Source organism: Patagioenas fasciata, chromosome 1, assembly GCF_037038585.1.
Source record: "Patagioenas fasciata isolate bPatFas1 chromosome 1, bPatFas1.hap1, whole genome shotgun sequence".
Lineage (NCBI taxonomy): Eukaryota > Metazoa > Chordata > Aves > Columbiformes > Columbidae > Patagioenas > Patagioenas fasciata.
In genome coordinates this window covers 33,550,225-33,570,587 of record NC_092520.1, presented here as the reverse complement: position 1 = coordinate 33,570,587, position 20,363 = coordinate 33,550,225, and the positions used below count along the sequence as shown (strand labels likewise).

Sequence of the window (20,363 nt, the reverse complement as noted above, 5' to 3'; positions counted from 1 at the left end):
AATTGAGAGGTTTCCAACATGCAAACCCTAAGAATTAATCTTTAGAAAAGACATAATTAGCTTAGTACCTCCCACACTTTTCTTTTTTTTTCATGTGATGTGCATAAAAGTACAAGCTAGAAACTTTTATATCATAGTTCCCTGATGGTGTACAGATCCTTTCATAGGAGCATGATTACATCAATAGTTGCAAAACTGAAGAAAGAGTCAGGATCAGACAATGCTGTACATTTTGCACGTGTTGTATTTTTCATATAATGAGTATACTAGGCTAAAAAGCATTTTGTTCAAATCTACAGAGAGTCTATTTAAAAGTCAATATTTATCAGCTCTTAATATTTGAATTTGCAATTCCAATTCTTATTTGATCTCCAGTATTCATTATACATAACATAAAAAAAAAATTATTATAAAATTAGCTTTTAAATAACATTTATAAACACCAAACAAACATTGAACAAAATCTTCTGCAGGGAATGTAGCTAACATAAGGCAAACCACCCAAGATTTATGTCAGTACTTTAAAAACCGTGTGTTTCCTGTTCAGCTCCTTAAACTTGGACTTAGCTCTTTCCACTCAGGTGATAACTTGGGACAACAAACATCTATTTCAAGGTTAGAGCTGGCTGGAATACTTCTTGTCAATAAGCTATTTCTCACATAGTACACTCCCCCTAGCTCTTTATGAATCACTCCCAAATCAATCCTGATTTACAAATATATGCTGAATAGCCCAGATGAGATTGCTTCCCTTTTTTCCCTGACCAGGAGCCTTGTTGCCTTGATGTAGGAAGCCATGCCTGAAAACCAAGAGCGGTGAAAAATGCCTCTCATACCTCGCTGTGTGCTAGATGCTTGTCCCCACAATGCACCACCTTGACTAGTGGGGAGGAAGGAGGTGTTTCTCCATGGTTTTGGAAGATGACCTGCAAAGGTACGAATTACTGGGATATGGGGCAGAAAATGGGTTCTGCGCTCCCTCTGGCACCTCCTTTCCCCCCATTTTACTCCTTGTGAAGTGTGCTCTGGGTGACACAACAAGGTCTGCTGCCAAACTCTACACTCTCTTCCCCCAAACCCACATTGCAGCAGTACCAGCACTGCCAGAAATGGGAACTGGTCCATACAGAATCAGACACTGGGATAGACAAATGCACCTCAGCCAGCCGGGAATGAATAGGAAATTTTTTTAGTGTTTGCCTTCTATCAGGTTGTCCACGTATTTCAAATTTTGGTGTATTTTCATGAGTTAGCCACAAGTATTTGTTAAAGTCCTCGCAAAGGAAGAAAACCTTATAACAACACCATGAATATGAAATAAAGCAGAATCAGTGGGTTAGTTGGTGAAACTCCTGTTGACTAGGCCACCAGCTCTGTCCAGTGTGCCACAAACGCCTTTACTTGAAACATAATGTCATAGCTCAGGCTGGTTCTGGGCAGTTTTGCTTTGTCTTTGTCCATCAAGTCTACTGTTTTATCAGCAGGACCTGGATACAGTGCAGGCTGAACCAGAGGAATAACCACAAAAGAGCACGTGAGGCGCCTGAAGTGGAACTAGTCCTATCTAACCAAGAACTGCTGCAGGCTATTTTGTCAGTGGAAGAGAGCTGAATAACAAGCGTAAATGCACCTATGAACACTGAATAATTGGCAACAAGCTGTAGGCAGAACTAATGCTACATCCTGAAGGACACAGCCTGTAGAAACTAGCTTTCTTAAAAAGAAAAATACTAATTATGAACATCCCTTGTACCGACAGCTCGCTGGTTATATTAACACAGAGCAACATAATATGGCTAAAATAATCTTACAGGCATTTTACACCTGATTTAGACTCAACCATTAGCTTTCATTTAAAAACTTTCAAAAATTCAGATGAAAGAAGGTTTCATTAATGCTTAAAGTAAAATCAGCTTTGGGCAAATTTCAACATTTCTTTGTATAGCTCAGACACTGTACTGTTATATCCTTCATGACACTGGAAACAAAACAAGTTAGAGAAACAAACAGATCTACTCACTAGTCATACAAAAACCAAAATAGTGTGGATGATGCGAAACACACCTACTAGCAAAGATCCTTGCTTTCTTAGAAATAAAAGGAATCACTGTGATACCGGTTAAACAGGCAAGGAAGTGTAAGTTTATGCAGGGATCCTGTGTATCCTGAGCAGACATTAATCAACATCATTTCACTGACATCACACCTTTAGAAAGCATTCCTGGTTTATAACTCATTAGCATCTCTCGGCACTAATGACCTGAAGATATATGTAAAAGAAATCTGTGTTTATAAACACTTGTGCATAGAAGTAGCTTCACTCCAGGGGAGTAACTTCAGAAGCAAAAGAAGCCATAATCCCGATTTGCAGGAGAAAATGTGTAAAGTCTTCTTGGTGCTGCTGTTCCTTGAGGTTTGGGAGGGGTAGGGATGTTAATACAAACTTCCTTATTTGAGAGCTTCTGATTAACAAAATTTTAATGCCAAACATTTTGTAAAGCATCTCCACGTCTTTTTGTGATCTCTTTTTTTGCAGACACACAACACAAGTACAGTCCTTGTATGGGGAATTGTGGGAGACATTTAGACTTTCCTCAGACAGGTTGTCAGGAAGATAAAGCACCCTCAAGTCCATACCAATGAGCACTTCTCAGTCATAGCAGTCATAGCAGATTGTACTTAGTACGCATCTTTTATACTAAGCAATTAAATGCAGTTACCCAAATGAATACGGAAGTCGGTTATATATTGTGCATCAATTATCACAGGCAATGAATGCCATGAGACAAAGAAATTAACACAACGTAAAACTAATTCAATAACACAGCAGATTGCTAAGTTAAAATCCTACCCTTTAGATATCCACAACACCACAGACAATGAATTACAACACGAAGCAAAGATGATTAAATGCACCATGGTAACGAGGTTCTGGGGAGTGCCTGGGCCAGTGGCCGGCCCTGGGATGCAAGGAGGAGTTTCTCTGCCCGGTTCTGACACTGACCTGCTGCATGACCTTCGGTCATTTCACCTCTTTGTCTAGTTTAATGACCACTAAATCCTTCAAGGAAAAGACTGATGCCATCACACTTTTGAAACCTGGGACAACTAGTCACAAAGACATTAAATGTTATTGGTGCCAGTTCTTGAGACAGCGTAGATGGGCAGGAGCGATGTGATATCTTGTAAACTGTTACATCTAGGCGAGTTTTCCAATTCTTACAAGAAAGCATGTGCAAAGTGTTTGTTACTGTTCACTGTGATTCATAGGACAGCGGTCATTAGGTTGGTCACAGTCTACCTGACCTGCCAAATACAGGTCATTTACCAGACTAGCTCCAGCTGTCTTCTAAAATATATCAAGTTTTTTGTACTGGTGCATCATCCCAGTGTTTTTATTTCTCCAGCTGAAGACAGGAGTCTCAGTAAAGAAGGAAGAAAAAGAAACGACAGATAGACAAGGATTTGCTGTCAGTCACTATCCATTTCTTCCCGACTATCTTAAGATGAAGAAGAAAGTTGGGAGTAGCAACAATGAACATGATAATTTTGTGCCATAGCCAGCCTACCTGGTTTGCATGAAAAAAAGAGAACATCTACAATGAGACTGTGAAGATGGCTTTTATTAAAAATATTGCATGTGCAGCATTTCAAGAAGAGGCATTGGCTCATATTTTTGCATGGTTAGTGGTATAGTAACACCTAGAAAATCTCATTTAAATTCTGAAATTCAAAATGAATTGAAGAAAAGCACACACTTCTTGGAACAATTTGAAAAAAACAAGACAAAACAAAACCAAAAACAAACACCAAAAGCCAAACAAACAAACCCAACCAACCAAAAAACCAACTAATTCAATTTAAAAAAAACATATGAGGTACTAGAGCATTTTTGAAAAAGTGTCTGTTTTTCTGGGATAGGACCCTAACTCAGGCATCTATGTACGCTTCATCCCCACACAACTCTGTTAAAGAGAAGCCAGTTGGTTTCAAGGGTCTCCAGAAAGTCACCTTGTCTACCTGGTTTGCTCTGTTACTTCTCTCTCTTACAGGTGGCCTTTCAAACCAAAGGTTGATTCTTCAGGAACTGGCACTTTCCTTAAGAAAACAGCTTCATTAGATACAAGCCAGAGAAGATAAGCAGGGTCTGACCCTTGGAGTTTAAATGAGAGCTCTGGTTATGTGTTTGTTTATATAATTCTTTGCTTTTTTTGTCTTCTGAATGATTTATAACACCTTTTCTCATTCTAGATTATGCCATTAAAAAACTAGATCATTGTCTTATGAACTCATAAAACATATGCTGCAGCATTAAGAGATTTTACTTCTTACTATGTATACTGGATATGTAGGTTTTTACATAGTTACAAAGGATCTTTTCCACCAATTTTCACTGAAAAACAGTTAAGGACTAAATCAGAGCCATACTGGTAGGACTAAGAAAACATAGAGAAAAATCACAATGTATTTACAGTTTCATTCTAAATTTAACAAAGTCGATTTGTACAAAACACATTTTCTGGAAGAACTGCTCATTTGAGATGCTGCATTAGTTAAATCCTCTCTGTCCTAGCACTTCTTGAAGATAACACATGGTACACACAAAGGCCAGATTTCCCTTGGAAATCAGAACACCGGAAGATTTCAACAGTGAAAAGAAAAATAAAACAAAGGCCTTCAAGACAGACAGGTGTTCTTTTGCGATGCTCCTTGAAAGGTCACCCAGTAATATTTCATGCTAAATCCTAAACTTCACTGGCATCTCAGAGCAAATCCTTAACAGGTTACAAATGTCCTTTTTCTTTTTGTGTATATTTTAGCAGCTACAGTCTCAATATACTGAAATCTATAAATAACAGAATCTGGAGGTACATTAAGCAAAGCATTATAGAAGTCCAGCTTAGTGATTGAAAAAGCATATGCAGTTCCAAAATCATCTGGAAGTGGAAAGAAAAAAAAAAGGCAACTTTGCAGGCTATCAATGCAGCACAGCCTTAATAAAACCAGGTCTGATTATTCCTTGAACACAAAACGCTGTTGTCAATTGATGATTGTGTCTTCGTTTTTCATTCTGCCAAGACAGCTTGCAATTGTGAATCACTTGTTTCCCATTTAAGAGGGCAGGGCAGTGTCTTTAACTAACTAATTTAGACCAATCCTTGTTTAAATTTCTGCATTTTAAGAATTTCTATTTAACAGCAAGAAAAAAAAAATAAATCCAAAACCTTATAACTACTTACAGCAGCATTTTAATAGTAGGTCTTCTATCACAGTTTTCTACTAAAGGCCACTGACTACTTTAGAAATGTGACATCCCACACTACTGTTTTTCAGACAACAGAGAAAGCACTCCAAGCAGGTCTTGAGCAAACACCCTTCAGCAACCTCACTGGAAGGCTGAGTATTGAAATGTGAGGTGTCAGAATAACCCCTTGCTGCCATAAAGTACCTAGGCCAGTCATTATAAGTGAGCTATATATGCAATTTCTCACCTATCTAGGCTTGAGGGAACACCTGTATAGATGCATCACACATAGCAAATACCTTCTCCCACTCTACTGTACAATGTCCTTTCCTCATGTTTACTAGAGCTACTTCAGGCAGCTGCAATACAAAGAGCTGTCTGATTGGTTTTGTTTGTGAAAAACAGACAAAGAAAAAGAAAAAGAAAAAAAAAAAGAAAAAGAAAAAAAAAAGATCAAAACTAGCTAGGACACACTTCCAGAAAGACCATTTTAGCTTCCTGGCTAACCTAAAGTGAAATCACTCCCATGCCACCTCCTGAAAAAACGAGCAGCTTGATGGGCAAGCCCTGTTAGTGGCAGAGCACCAGGAACACTATCATACAGTCCATCAGAGGCGGGGGGGGCCTTGTTATTGAATTTCCAAATGAACACAGTTTGCTCTCTTCTAGCCCCAAAAGACCAGGAGACAGTTCAGTTTCACATGGCAACATTATGTATGGAAAGTCTATTTTAAGTAACTTTTTAGAAGTTTCTAAAATGCATTCATTATCATTTTTCTTCTCTTTCGATGCCTGTATAATTGAACTCCTGGAGTTAAAGCAGCCTGTCTTTACAAGCAGAGATTCATGGGGAAAAAATATCCTTGTCAATCAAACTATTTTCATACTTTTAAAATACACTTTTACCATTGGACCAAATTGTGATGAGAGGTGACATCTAAGTGTCCTTGGTTAAGTGCCCAGGTGATCTGCAGAACACTTTTTTGCAGAAGACTGAAGCGATCTGAAGTCATATTAATCAAATTTTTATGCAAGACCATCAAGTATTTGCTCAGTGACAGCCGCAAAGTGAAACTCTGGAAGAGAGGTTTAGGCTTGTTTTGTTTGTTTCAATTCATGGTTTCTGGTGATAAATTCTGCTTAAGAGAAAAACTCACTATCTCTTATATCAACTTACATCTGTCCTCACTCCGAAAGCTGCCATCCCCTCTCCGCACATCACACTCAGGATCTTTTTTCTAGATACAAGCTCTAAATTGATAGTTTGCTCACTGGTCTCATTTATCTTGTATTCTTTCCATTCCTCTCAGTATATCTCCTGTTCTTCTCCATTTACCTCACAATGCTCTTTCTCGCTTTTCTTTGTATTTTTTTTTGTTTCCATCCATTGACTCTACGCTTTCTCTCTCAACAGAGGCACATTCCTTGCCTTAGTCTGCCACAGGCCATTCGCTCATCCAAATATCTCTTCACAGCCAAGACAGTATCATCTGTTACATTGTGTTGTTTTGTCAGGAGAGGGATTCATCTCACCTAACTTCAGCTAACTCAGGCGTATATTCCTGAGCTTTTTCTTCTGGCCTTGTCACAAATGGGGAGAACCAGATACCTGTTTCAGACATCTGCCTCCCTAGGCAATGAAACACACCTTGGAGGTACACAGCTCACTTCTCTGGCTAGAAGTCTACACTGCATTCTGGATATGGACATCGGCTTTATCCATGGGATGAGATGAGCTGAGCTGAGCAAATAATGCCTTGGGAGTTCAACCACTGCTCAGTTACCTGCATGCGATCTGAATCCCAACAAGATGCTCAGTCCCAAGGGACTCAGCTCCCGTTCCTGTCTGCTTGATAACTCCAGCACAGCAAACTTCAGGAGAACAGAAATCATGAGTCAGTCAGTAATAACTCATGATAATGTCCCCAAATATAGATGAATATATGGATATTTATAGAGAGAGATGGTTTGCTTCCCGATTTATTTTTCCTGCCCATCCCCAGTGAATGTGCCAGCACATGACTATTAGTGTTTGACAACGGGAGCTGCCCACTCAAACACATTTCCTACAACTGTGATGCCCTACATTTGCTTCTTCTCTGGAGAGAGAATTAATTCATCCTGGACCTTTTCTTCTTACTTTTAAATGAATTCTATCTCCTTAGCCCCATTTCTTTACCAAACACTGAACTCCCTTGTTCCTTGCAGCTCCTATTTTAAAGATCAGTGTGGACCACACACACCTCTCAGCTACCACAGTCCTGTATTTCTGCCCATCAGCTTTGCCCAGGCTGCTACTGGCTTTCTTCGTCCTTCATGTCATGCTTGGATGCAGCACTTTATTTTGATTAGGAGGTGAGGACAGCTACAGGATTTTCCTTCTGTCCTTTCCCTTTTCCCAAGTTGTTTGTTATGGGTAAAGGAGGGAGACAAAGATTTCTCATCTCCCACAGGATGGAGCAGAGCTTCCAGGATCTTTGTGCTCCCTCATATCCATTGGCTTTCAGTAGAGGTTGAATTAAGTTGCTAAGCAGAGACAGGAATTTTGTCTATTTTCTGAGCAGTTGTGTATGAGATCACTAACAAGTAACTATAGGGCTGCAAACTTAGGAATATCATATACTGTGTGAGTGTGGTCTTCTTTACAGGACATTTGGACACCTTCTTTCTCTTCCACTGAGGGAGAAGCAATCCCATATTTAACACAGGTTAGATCAGGTGAATAGCAGTTACTGTGCATTAGGCAACAAAAATTATCCAAGGCTTCTCACTTTTAACTTGCTGTCAGGGGTCAGGGCTGAGGAGGCTTGGGCTGTAGATCGTGGTGAATATAATGATTTTAAAAGCCCTCCCTCCCTCCAGGTGGTTTTGCTGTACCTTTACCCAGCCAACAACCCTTTTACTGAAACTCTTTCTGTATGTGCATTTGCTTTCTCCAGTTTCAATTATAACTCTTCAGGGCAGGAAATCATGTGGATTTTCCCTCAGGCAGGGCTAAAACTTACTAGACACCTGGTGCTCCTTGTGTTGTAATTGGACTGATGCTGGCTTTAGCCAGGAGCCCCCTGGGCAGGGATGTCAGCAAGCCAGAGATGCTCTGAGATCCAAGGACCAGGCCACTGTCCTGCCAGGCTTCTGCATAGCACTTCATGCAGCCAGGCTTTTGTCCTTTTTGAGACTTTTAAGATGTTACTGTGATATGAAATTAGGAACACTGATTATGATAGTATCCCCCTCCCTCCTCATACAGGCCCTCCATCCCTTTCACATAGTTAATAATCCTTTGGCCCACCCTTTTCTGAAGTGTTGTAGGTTTGTTTGTCTTGTTGTATTTGAATTATAAGCTCTTCAGGGCAGAGAACTTGCCTTTATCTATGTTGGTAAAGTACAGTGTAAATTTACTGCACTATATAAATATTTTCTATTAACAAGGGCAATAACAAGAATAATGTATTTACTTTACTGTAATACAGTATTTCCAAGCTTCAAGATACAATCAGAAACAAACCAAAGTCAACAACAAGACCAAAAGATTTGCAGAACCTTTAACTGTGAAGCGGAAGCCATGAAGTTGCTGTGTGAAACTTCTGTAAATTAGTTACTTATATTCATAAATAGCAGTTGTTACTGCAGTAAAAATCCTTGCAAATTGGCCCTGTGGAAAATATAGAGCAGAAAGTAACCAGTGTAAACCAGTAGAACACTGCTTCACATATGTATTATGAAGGTCACAAATAGCCTTCTAGTTACTTTTTAAACAAATGCAACGTTAATACTTTCACTGCAACATTATGAATAAAGCATTTGGCCTGTAGCTACAAATATGGTAAGTGATGGCTTTTGAATTGTTTGTTTATATTGTCACCCAGCAAACATCTGTACCATGGTCTCCTGGGACTAAATCTTGACTTCATCCCTTGAAGTTGCAGAGGACACAGCCTGTGTAAGGGTCACTGGAGTGCAGCACTTTCCCTCAGCTTCCCCTAATGTAGCTCAATGGCCACCACTACACACCCTCCCTGCAGCAGCACAGAGCTCTTGTGGCACACAGGAGGGAGAAGGGGGTGCCAGGGTCAGTGTTCATGCCTTTTTGGCACCATCTGTGCTCATGTTGTTAAGGGCTTGTTTGTTCTTTTGAGCTCCAAGGTACCTAATTAATCAAAATGATTGTGATGATGCAAGGGATTAAACTGACAGGAGTATGAACTGCCCTTGTTTATCCAGGTGATACTACAGTAAGAGCAATGCAGATACATGTAGAAAACAAAGCCTTGAATTTACAGACTGAATAGAAAACGCTTTGTGAGACTGGTGGTTTTTTGTCTATAATATATGGTTTAATTTAGGAGCACCTGGGTGGCCTGTGATGTATAAGTGGTCAGGTTAAATGACCTTTCTGTACCTTCTTGCCTGAAGCTCAGGGCAACAGCAAGTGTAGCAGTTTGAATGGATCCCATTTATTTTTCTTCTAATTGCCTGCTGATATTTCTTTCAGGAGGAAAGACTAATAGACCCCTTCTATCTCCAAATGTCTCCAAAACTATCCAAAATTGCAGTTCGGCCAAAACAAACCAGGGGTCTTCAGTTCTGTAGAAATGGAAAAGCAACTGGACAGGGATCCAGGAGATTCCTGTTCCTCATATAGCTCTGCAATACAGCTTGGGTAAGTAATTTAAACTGTCTATGCCTTGATCCCCCACCCATGAAATGGTGTGATAATACTTTCTTTATTAGTTTTGCCAAGCCATGCTGTTCTCTGCTTATGGGCTATGTCCAGCATCACAGGACCATGACCTGGGCCTGCAGATAACACAGGATTGCATGAAGTCAAGAAATAGTTTGGTTTTTTTTCCCTAGTAAAAATCAAAATCAAAGCAGAGTAGAACATACAAAAAAAAAAGAAAAAAAAAGAGACAACAGTCACAATTTCTTATGGAATTGTTGTCTCTCTGTATGTGGAGAAAATAGCAAGTTTCCTTTAAAAGGACTTGCAATGAAAATCACACTCTGTCAGGTGTAAATTACAGCCTATATCTCATCTTGTTCTATCTACAGCTCCTTTCTTAGTCATGCATAGCAGCAGTGTACAAAAATATTTCCTGCATGTGATCAAGCGAGTACGGGCACATAAGATGCAAATAAAATATGAGACTTTAAAAAAATTGTTTACTGGTATCTTAAAAGAAAACTAAGTTTGTAATCATGTCATTTCTCAATCTGATAACTGACACACTTGGGATCACAACCGTGCTTCAAAATACAATTTAAATAAACCTATGTATTATTTTCTTTAGGAAGTTACAGGGAACTGAAGTAGCTAAAAATAAATGGCAAAAAAAAAATCGCAGGAACATGATTTGTGCAGTCACAGATATAGTAGATCCCTTAATTTAAGTCCTGAACATAATAGAGTTGCTCAGTGGAACAGCATGGGAGATATGCTTTTCATCTTTTTTTTTTTTTTCCCCAGTGTTTTACACAAGACCTCTGATTGCATAGATTACTTCAGGCAAATAACTATACACCATACTAAATGCTGCAGAAACCCAGTTTCATCTCTGCTCATCTTTGAAAGTATGAACTCCTCCCCAGGTCCCCTGGGTTGGTGACATGGTGAAGTGCATCACTGGGACACAGTGAAGCATCAGCAAGTTCAGGAGGAGTCACCAGATGGAGTTGCAGTACATAGTTAGGTTAGGCAATATTTCAGGGTACAAACAAGATTTCAGCATGGGTAGAAATTCAATGTTGTCAATCTTCTTTAGGACAACTGTGGCTACAGGCAAGGCAGCAGCATATTCAGTTTAATTACATGGCCAGAAATGCCTGAGCTAGGAAATTCTCTTTTAAACTGGCAATTTCCTTTCATTCAGGAATAGTTTAAAAAGTCTTAATTGTTAAGCTACTTATACAAAGACTATATCTAAGCTATACTACTGATGAACTCTCCAAATGTTTATCAGTTGGTGATGCCTTGATGTCTGCCACAGCTCAGAGGAAAAGCAGTAATTTTCTAGATGATAATCAAACCCCTTTGTTGGGCACTGCAGTTAAAAATTTGCTTGTTCAAATAATGTATGAATAAAACAGCTTCATATTGTTTCTTAGTAAATGAAAAGAGATGCCATACCTGCTACGAATGCCAACAGATCCTCTGAAAAACCCGCAGACAAGGTAATAGATTTTTGTGTCACTTCCAGCACAGTTTTTGTACTTTCCAGTATAAGGCAATCAAGCTTTGACCCTTGGCTTCCTGGTGATCAACACCTGGGCTAGTAAATACAGCTAAATTGGGGTCCAGGTGTGTTTCTAAGGGGGCTTTAACAGTGGAAAGACTCATGTTCCCTCTTATCTCCAAGGAACTGAGATTCACGTGTGCATACCCATCACTGAGAATGGCCTGGCCTCTGTTATCATTAATTGAAGCATATTAAAAGACTTGGCAGAAAAAAAGATCCAAATTTGAAATATCAAGAGACAGATCCATCTAGTTTCACATCCTGTTGTTATAATATACCTTAATTACAGTTAATTAGGAGATATTGTTCCTAGCGGAAGAGCATCTGACACAGCTTTAGTGGGTGATTAAACACAGAACAGAATCAGATATATTCGTTGAATGCAGGATCTGTTTATTATGACTGTACAGCTCTATCTAGAGTATCGTTCCTGTTACATAGCAAAACAAAAGAAAGTCACAAGCCAAAAATATTTCATTTGTCTCATGATGTTTTAATATTCCCTGCTGTCTTAATTTTTCTACTGCTGGCCCCTTAGGACTTCAGTGCATGATTCAGCTCCCACTGAAGTTAATCAGGGGCTTCTCAGTTGGCTTCAACTGAGCCACATCAGATCCTAAATGAACAGCAGGTAGAGGAAGGGGCTGTGTGAAAACAAATGCTACAGGGACTGACCTCTGTGGAAAAAAAATGTGGTTGGATATGATGTCAATGAGGGCTTTGATGCCATTTGTGAAAGAGTAATCTTTGATTTATCGGAGGAGTGATATTAGCTGGAATCATTTCCTCACACAGTATGAAATATAGAAAATGGAAATCCGGACTGAAGCCATGAGCTCAGCTTCTGCTGGGGTCAATACGGTTTGCACACACTCATTGATCTATGGTTGTATGTGACCCTGATATATGGTTTGCTGGGCTGCCTGAGATCATTGCTCATGCTTAGAATAGAAATGGCAGGATTTGTTTTATCACAGGAAAGTAAGCAGTGCATGTCCTCTGCCTGAAAAGTAACCAAATTCACATTTGGGAAGTGATTTTTTTTCTCAGGTAAAAATAATAAAAAAGGAAAAAAACACCCAAACAAACAAACAACAAACAAACAAACAAACAAAAAAAACCAACCAACCAAACAAACAAACAAAAAACCAAGACAAAAGTAGAATTAGTGGCTAGATTACTTGTACTAGGAAAAGTCTTGTTTTTCACAAACTGTATGCACGCTGGTTTCCTAAATGCTCGTTTTCTCTGAACTGCAACAATTGTAATAAATCATTTGCTATTTACTCTTTAGTGCAACCACATGCTTTGGGCAAAGATTTATTTTCTTATTATTTATTTATTTTAAAAAGCAAAACCACTCTTTTGACACATTTTTCCATTCCCAGTGTTGGATTTTATCTTTGATATGTGATCCAGCTATTTAACTACCTCTCACCACTTCTCCCATGAATTGTTTATACAGTAACTTGGCAGCATAATTTGCATATCACAGGAAAGATCCCATTACATGTTCCCAGTGGTGCGTTTTCACCAGCTTTATCACTTTCTGCCACCTATGCATATCCCTGAAGCAGCGTGTCTGGTTAATCCAGAAAGGCGCTTCTTGGCTGCCAATATCAATTAAACATCAGTGGTGCAGTTACAAAATTTTCAGTCACTCAAAAGTTATCTCCCCTTCGTCTTCGATAAATAGAATACCTAAAAAAAGATATTTATCTTTTCATACAAATTTTCCTGCTGCATGAAGATCACAGAGCACTACCTTTACTGTATAGTGTTCAGCTGTTGCAGACTCGACCTAAAATAATTAGGCAAGGAACAAATGCACAAAGAAAGAAAATTTGTAAAGAATGGAAATGTACTTAGAAGCAGATGAACTCAATGTGCCATGGAAGAGTTGGAGAAGACTTGGAGCCGGGGATAGTATTTGCTCTCAGGACTTTAATTTTGTGATGGAAGGGGACAATGTCTCTAACTGCAGGATTCTTAGTGCTCAAAAGCCCATGTTTGGGTATATTCCAGATTATTCTTCACCCATTGTATGAAACATAGAAAAAAATAACAGCAGCATAACTTTCACGGAGAGGAACATTTACTCCAGGAGCACTTTAGCAACATCAAAGCTTACAACCACTGGGGTTCCGGACAGAAATAAAAGGGAAGCCCAATCCACACCACAGTAAAACAACAAAAAATTTCCTTGCACAAAAAAGCATTGCTACCTCCAGACGTTCTCCAAATATACAGCCTTCAAATAGAGTCAACCAACATATATTTGAGGGAAACAAACACTGCAGGTACCAAACCTTGCTACTTTGGATTGTCTTTGTGCAAATATGCCTTGCAATGAAAGACTACACACATGAAATTTCAAAAATGCTTGCTCAGTTTGGGTGAAATTTGGAGTCTGAGATCTAGAGTAGACTCATTAACAAAGACTCCTCAAAGAGTACCCCAGGCAACCCTCGTAACACAACTCATCAGTTGCAGACAGAGCAATAGCTGCCCCAGCACCTTTTTCTCCAGCAATAAGATAAACCCACAAAATCCCTAATGCTATAGAAGACTGGAAGAGAGAGAAAGGGTTGATTCACTGGCAAAACTAAGGAGGTATTGAGTCAGTAGCCTTTGAGTCACAAGGTCAACCTCAGTGAACACTGATTGAAACTTGTTATCTTCCCACAGCTCGAAAGCGCGTTATATAGTGCAACAGCCAGCAGTCACAGTGACGGAGCAAAAGGCAGATTAAGCACAGCTGTTCCCTCCGGTCCAGGGATAGCCTGGTGGGCAGGAAGGAAAACCTGAGCTGTCCCTACCTGTTTAAGATAGAACATTTAGTTTTCAAGCCTGTCAGCATGATGCTTTTGAATGCATTGTGTTTACTGACATGCCACTCTGACATTTTGGTTTAGTAGTACAAAAAAACCCCACAAAAGAACAAAAGGTAAGGTTATGAAATCAAATATGATGTTTTCTGCATGTTAAAAGAAGTATCGCTCCCACAGAGACCTGGAAGCTCAAACCACTGCAGTGCTGTTACCAGTACATGAAAACCAAAAAATGGAACTGACCTGGGCTTCACGGTTCAAGCGTGCCGTGGCAGGGATCCCGGCACTACTTCCAAATTCAACACTCGAATAAACACAGTTGTAGTTTCTTGAAGTGGATGCTTTTAATGCAATCTGAAAAGGGTGAGAGAGAGGGCATACTCCTGAAGCCTGTATTTCTTAGGTAGAAATAATTCTGCTTGGAGAAGCCCAGCTCGTGACTGTTTGCTATTAAGACTGTACAGGAGAGAGGGAGCGTCTTTGAGTTCACATACTTAACGCTCAGTGGTGTGTCTGTGGAGTGGCAGGAAATAAACAGCAGTGAGGAGGGGTTAACCAGAGACCTGCTGGTTAAAATCTATATGCCTGGAAACAGAAGGGAGAGGGATGCAAGGTCAGATATGGTTTAACTGTTTCTAATCGGGGAATCAGCCACAGGGCCACCAGGCACGAAGGTGCCTGTCACAAACTGTATGCACATCCCATCTTCCTCCCTAAACACAAAATGCCAGTTGTGCATGTCATATCAGTCTTCCTGAACTGATCTAAATGTCCTCCTAGTCCCCAAGAGTGCACCACTGCAAGCACCTGTGCAGCGACTAGAAAGAGAGAACAGAAAGATTAAATAAACCATCTATACATAGATTATCATCAGAATACCTCAAAGCCATCAATCTCACCCCAAGATGTATTATCCATCTTATTTCCTAAAACAGTTGTGTGCCTTCTGGAGAAATGCCAGCTTTCTTCCATGATTGCATTGAGGAAACATCCATGCAGAAGATCAGATGCAATTAAAAATGCCTCTAAGCCTGATATGAGATGGTAGAAAATCCCTTTACTTGGAATCAGCCTACAAAAATTTCGCCTCTGCTCCAATCGATTTCTCCTTTCATTACAATTGACACAGTAGGCAGGAAAGAGAAGCACTTGTTGAAGTCATCAGCAGTGGTTGTAGACATTGGTCTAGAGTTGGGTGTGGAACACAGCACGAGTCAGAAAGTCCAGACGTAGTGAGGGCTCCAGGGGAGGAGGGAGGGCAGCTGCGCATTATGCTTGGACATGTGTAGAGAAAGAACAAGTGATTCTATACTTCAGAAGGGCTTGTTCAGCTGCAAGATGTAAAGGATACAGCAGACATTTTCCAGAAGAGGATCTCTCACAAGTACTGAAATTCGCAGAAATCAGACGCAGCTGAAAACATCTTGCTAATAGTCTCCTCAGTAACTTTCTCAAACAAAGACCTGGTGTACTGTCCCCGCTCCAAAAAAAACCCCAAAGAACTGTATAACAGAATTACTGGACAACAGTATGAAGGAAACCCCCACTGTAGTGGAGAAACATACTGTAAATTATAACGTAGTCCTGTGGATGCGTACATTTTTTGCTTACGGACTATTTATAGTTGCTAAGACAGACAATTTCATATCTCTAGGTATTTATTCTATGTTTGTAAAATGAAATGGCATTTTTCATCACATCTTGACTGGAAGAGAGAATACATTTAGGTTATAAATTGTTTAGAATTACTTGTTAATGCTATCAGCTTTTCTGTATCTGCTTGTAGGAGAGACAGGAGGGAGACAGATAATGCTTTACATATAAAATCGGAGGAGAAAACCAGAAAGCAAGCTTTGTTTTCTACATGTTTAAACTGTTCAAATGACTGGAATCGGTTGCCTTGGAAGCAGATCCGCAGCTGAATGAAACCTTTCACCTGTCCGATATATGAAATATTTATTATTTGAGGATGACTAGAGATTCAATAAAGCCAGACATACAATGCAGAAAGCAGATCCTGGCTCATCACTTCCATGAATTTCACAGGTCCTGTGGCAGCCAGATTAGATTTTACCACAGAGGGAAGTGGGCTGAATTGCAGTACTGGGTGTAAGGAGAGGTAAAACAAGAGGAAGGAACATCTTAACTTTATAGTCAGATTAACCAGGTTAGTAAAGCAAAATGCTGATGCTCCTCCTATACTGTGTTTAGTAAGGCTGCAAAATGTTATCATTTCCAATTAAAGAGAAGAGTCCACTCCTCTTTAGATAATTACTTTGCCCATAAATTATTCTTGGCCATTTGTTTCCCCATAAAAATTGTCCAGTGCTTTTGACTCGTACAAGTTGTGAGTGTTGTTTTTTTTTTCCCCCTTCTCTTTTGTGTGGATTGGAATCAATTTATTATAGGGCTCAAACTGGCAGAGATCCAGGCACAATGATCTAAAAAATGTTCATACTAAAATTCAATGATGGGATTCCTCCTTGTTTATTTTATCTCAGAGCCTCCCTAAAAATTTGGTCCTGGACAATGGAGCACACTTGATGCCCAAGTGGGTATGTAATCCAGTTCACTTTATTTTTCAGGGAAAAGACTTTAGACTTTTCTGTTGCTGGAGACACAACCTTGAGTATTAACAAAAGCCAGAACCATTATTTAAGAAACTGATATTCTGCACAGCTGCTTGCAGCAGTGAATCACACTTTGAAAGGACATTGACATTTTTGCCCTGTCTCACATTCGTTGTTTTTTTTTTTTGTTTTTGTTTTTCTTTTTCTCAGGAAATCTGGATTTCCAAGGCCTTTGGCATCCTTTCTATAGCTAAACAGCTTTAACATCTGCATTCAAGAGGTGTTGAATTGCCTAATTAAGCTAAGAGGTAAAAATAAATCTTCTTAAAAATAAGTCCAATGTCATCATATCCTAAATTGTACCACAATAAAGTACAATATTTCTGCTAACTGTATATGTGTGTGTGTGAAATGACTGAAAAGTTGTAGTGAGATAGTACACAACACCAAAATACCATCAATCCTTTCAGTTCATGCCACTTCTTTATCACATTCCACTTGGCAATCACATGAAGATTTTAGCAGTAAATATTGGATCAGATAACATCATTTCAAATCAAGATTGCAGGCTCTTGGGTGTTGCACAGAACTGATCCTGCCCTAATGTTAGAGATGGAAGTGAGTTATGAACAAGATGGGGAGGCAAGAAGGGGAGGAAGAAGAGCATGAGAAAAGAGGCAGTATGGTCTCTGAAGGATGTCACTGTGCCACCATGGTTTGAAACAGATGGAAAATGGGGATTCTTGATTCACAGTGGCAGGCAACATATATCTCTATCCTCTTTCACAGCACAGTAGACCTTAAGATATGAACTTGTCCTCTTTTCCAGTTATGCTGTTCTGGCACTAGTCCTGTGCCATAACAGAGTGCACCTCTGATCTCGGGTAGGAGCAGCCCTGGCACATAATATTCAGTTACCCGCTCAGGAAAGCACTTATTTTCTAGACTGGTTTAATTTTCATTGCTTCTGTGCAAATTATTTCCTCCATGTCTGTTACAGTCCCATCACCCAGAGCACTGTGCTTGTGCTTTCCCTAGTTTGCCAGAGAGAGGTTGCTAGGCTCCAAGTGCACCATAAAATGCAGAACATGCCTTCTTTCCTGCCTTTCCACATGCCTGGAATGCCCCCCTCCTTTCCCACTGTGGTACATCAAGTACCTTCCCTTTCTTTCAGAAAGCTGAGAATCCATCTGTTCGGCAAAGTGCTCCATCTGTAATGACAACGAGTCCAGTGATGTGCTGCCAACATTTCAACAAAGACCCCATTCCCTTGGGTTGGTAACACAGCCCACGTTCCCCCGGGGGGGATGCTCACAGACATGAGGTGTGCAGGACTGGTGGGCTCTATTCATTTGGTTTTCCCATTTCAGCAAAATGCTTTCCCATATCCAAGGAAAGAGGCAGCAAAATTTGGTAAACATGTCTCTGTTACGTGCCACCCACCAGAAATATTCATACTTGGGTCCTGGAAAGAAAAAGAATAATTCTACTTTGTTGGGCGAGTAGCAGTGCGTTCACCTGGAAAAATACAAGGGATGAAGATGGTAGGGAGGGATTTGAATCCTTTTCAGGGACTGTTAAGGCACATATCTGTGTCAAGCAAGTTGGGGGAAGGCCCTCAGTCACAAAGAAGGAAATTATGCCAAACTTTCCTTTCAACATGAAGTTAGCAAAGGGTTGAGCATTGCAAATGTGAGTGGTGAGTCTGAGGATGGGGACGACCAAAGAGAGCTCAGCAGTTCAGGAAAGCAGTTTTACAAAAGGCAGACGTACAGCACTTTTGTCATTCACAGTTCTGTATTGGGTCTAGTTACATATCATACAGTGTATGAATACATATATATATGTATGCATATATCTATATACACACGTACGTATACATATTATTGGACAAGAGTTGCTTTTACAAACTTTGGTTGCTGCATTTGCTTCATACACTGTTCTGTCTCAAGCATTTTAAAAGCCCAGGCTTGGTAGCTTTCCATGTGTGATTTATACAGGAGCTGATGCATGCAGGCTGGGATGCTTTGACTGCGTGCACTTTGGAACTCCCATTTTTTCTGATGCTGTTTATCAGCTGCACAGCATTAGGTTCACGGCAAGTTGCAAACACATATAAATGGCCATTTGTTAAATTACATTAAACTCCAAAAGTTTCAAAGGCAATAGTATAATACTTTACTTGTGAGGAAGCTATTAAAAAAAAATAGTTTCTAGTTTTCCGTATTTTGGCTGTCATACCCATAGCAAAGTGTCAAGTCTCTTCCCTAAAAATGCAAGCAGCACTAATGCTATAATCCTATAATGAATTATGTCAGAGAGAAATGCTGATCCTTACCTAACAAAGCACATGAACACATTTTGGAGCTCACTCATTTACATTCAAACACTTCAGCACATGTTTATGTTTAAAGGATTTCTGGAATAGGCAGAGATTAAGCATGTCCTCAACCAGTCTGTTGAACTTGGGTCTGTCTTAGGCTTCCACAAGGTGACCTGAAGTACTCAGAACCCTCCTGCACAGCTACCAAGTTGGCTCCAGTGCCCCGGGACTTCTACAAAATACATCTAAGAAAGGTGTTATATGAAAGATAACACAAAACAAGTAAAGCCCAAATCCACACATCACTGGGAAATTTCCCTCCAAGTCAGGCAAGGCTAAAGCTTCTGAACAGAGAGCTGATGTGGTCCAGGAGGGCTGGAGCATTGCTGACCCAAGGCACAAACATGACAGTCCCAGAAATCCTACTGGCTAAATCGGTAAAGAAGGGTGGTATGGGTGGAATACAAGGATCATTAATTCCTTTTTGCAGACAGTAAAATCAGGCACTTATTTAAAAAAAAAAAAAAAAAAAAGTCACCTGCTGAAGCCTTGCTGAAACAAAGCTATGACAGGAATTTGAAATGAATCCAGATATGCTGAATTCTAGTTTGATTCTCCAACCATCAAACCAGCATCCCTCCTGACTTAGAAATAAACATTCAAAGCATAATTAAAGTAATTTAAATGTCCATCATGTTAGCCAGGCAAGGAATTAAAAATGCTTTGCAAAGAAATGTCCAAGTTACTTGTCACAACGGAGATGAGCTGAACTGGTGAAAGTGCTGCATGGAGCTCATCACTCACAAGAGCATTTTCCTCTTCCAAATAGGTATATGTTAGTTGCTTCCCCATTTTTCTCAAAATCTCTTAAACTTCCAGCAATGTGACCAGCCCAGTTCCACTTGGTTTTGATCTTGGCAAAGTATTTTATCAGTCTTCTTCCTACTCTTTGCTCCCAAAAAGATTGCATGGCACAGAAACCAGTTTGTCCTCCCAAGCTGAACTCTCTGTAATCTGTACAGCTCTCGTCTGGTTAAAAGCACACAAACAAGAACGCAACTTTCTGTTAAAAAAAACAGTCCATCTTTCCTTTTGAAAAGAAAACCTCCTGCCCCCACTGATGTATGAATGAACAGTAACACAAAGCCACCAGCC

General features: G+C 39.8%; 1 protein-coding gene across 12 annotated transcripts in view; it reads right to left on the bottom strand.

Moving 5' to 3' along the window:
- The window catches only part of ENOX1 (ecto-NOX disulfide-thiol exchanger 1), a 368,503-nt gene that overhangs the window by 143,741 nt on the left and 204,399 nt on the right, over positions 1–20,363 (bottom strand). The window contains exon 1 of one of the 12 annotated variants that reach the window (XM_071805754.1): positions 14,559–14,693. The exons of the other annotated variants lie outside the window; for them this stretch is intronic. The gene's annotated coding sequence lies outside the window, so the exon portion shown is untranslated. Of the gene's footprint in view, positions 1–14,558; positions 14,694–20,363 lie in introns of those variants that run through there. 12 annotated transcript variants of the gene reach the window in all.